Source organism: Penaeus monodon, chromosome 15 (genome assembly GCF_015228065.2).
Source record: "Penaeus monodon isolate SGIC_2016 chromosome 15, NSTDA_Pmon_1, whole genome shotgun sequence".
NCBI classification, from domain to species: Eukaryota; Metazoa; Arthropoda; class Malacostraca; order Decapoda; family Penaeidae; genus Penaeus; species Penaeus monodon.
The window spans coordinates 40272637-40273200 of NC_051400.1; positions in this window are offsets into that span (position 1 = coordinate 40272637).

A 564-nucleotide genomic window follows, 5' to 3' on the forward strand; every position below is an offset into this window, starting at 1 on the left:
AGCGTATCATAGACCTAAGCAAAGTCAGTTATTCTTATCGAAAGGTTCTTAAGATGATCTGCTGTTTATATAGATTACTTTTCTACACTTAGCTGGTCAGGGGGAAAGACTTAGAGGCGATTTACCTGAGGGTTTGTGTCAAGGTAATATATAACCATTACAGACTATATTCAAAATCCAATATTTTTCAAATACACAGTTTGCCAAATATGAAGCAAAACTCGAGGACTTTTGTCCGAGTTCGTAAGAAATGGAATGAAACAAAAGATATATATATATTGTGAAATGTGTTACCTGTTTTTGGGTTAGGTTAAGCGGCTGTATATTTCTAATCATGGTGGCTAGGCTGCACCCCCATTACCCCATAACCCTCCCCCCGGAAAACCAATGTAACACCTTATTTGTATCCCAATATATTCAGAAAACCTCGAGATGCAATGCCTCAGAGGTTGAGTCATAAAAAGGGTTTTTTCTCCCCGAGCCCCGGCCCTCCCTTCCACACCTCATTTGCATACATGACCGAAACACGAAAAATCTTTGTAAAATTATTGAGGCTTCGAAGGA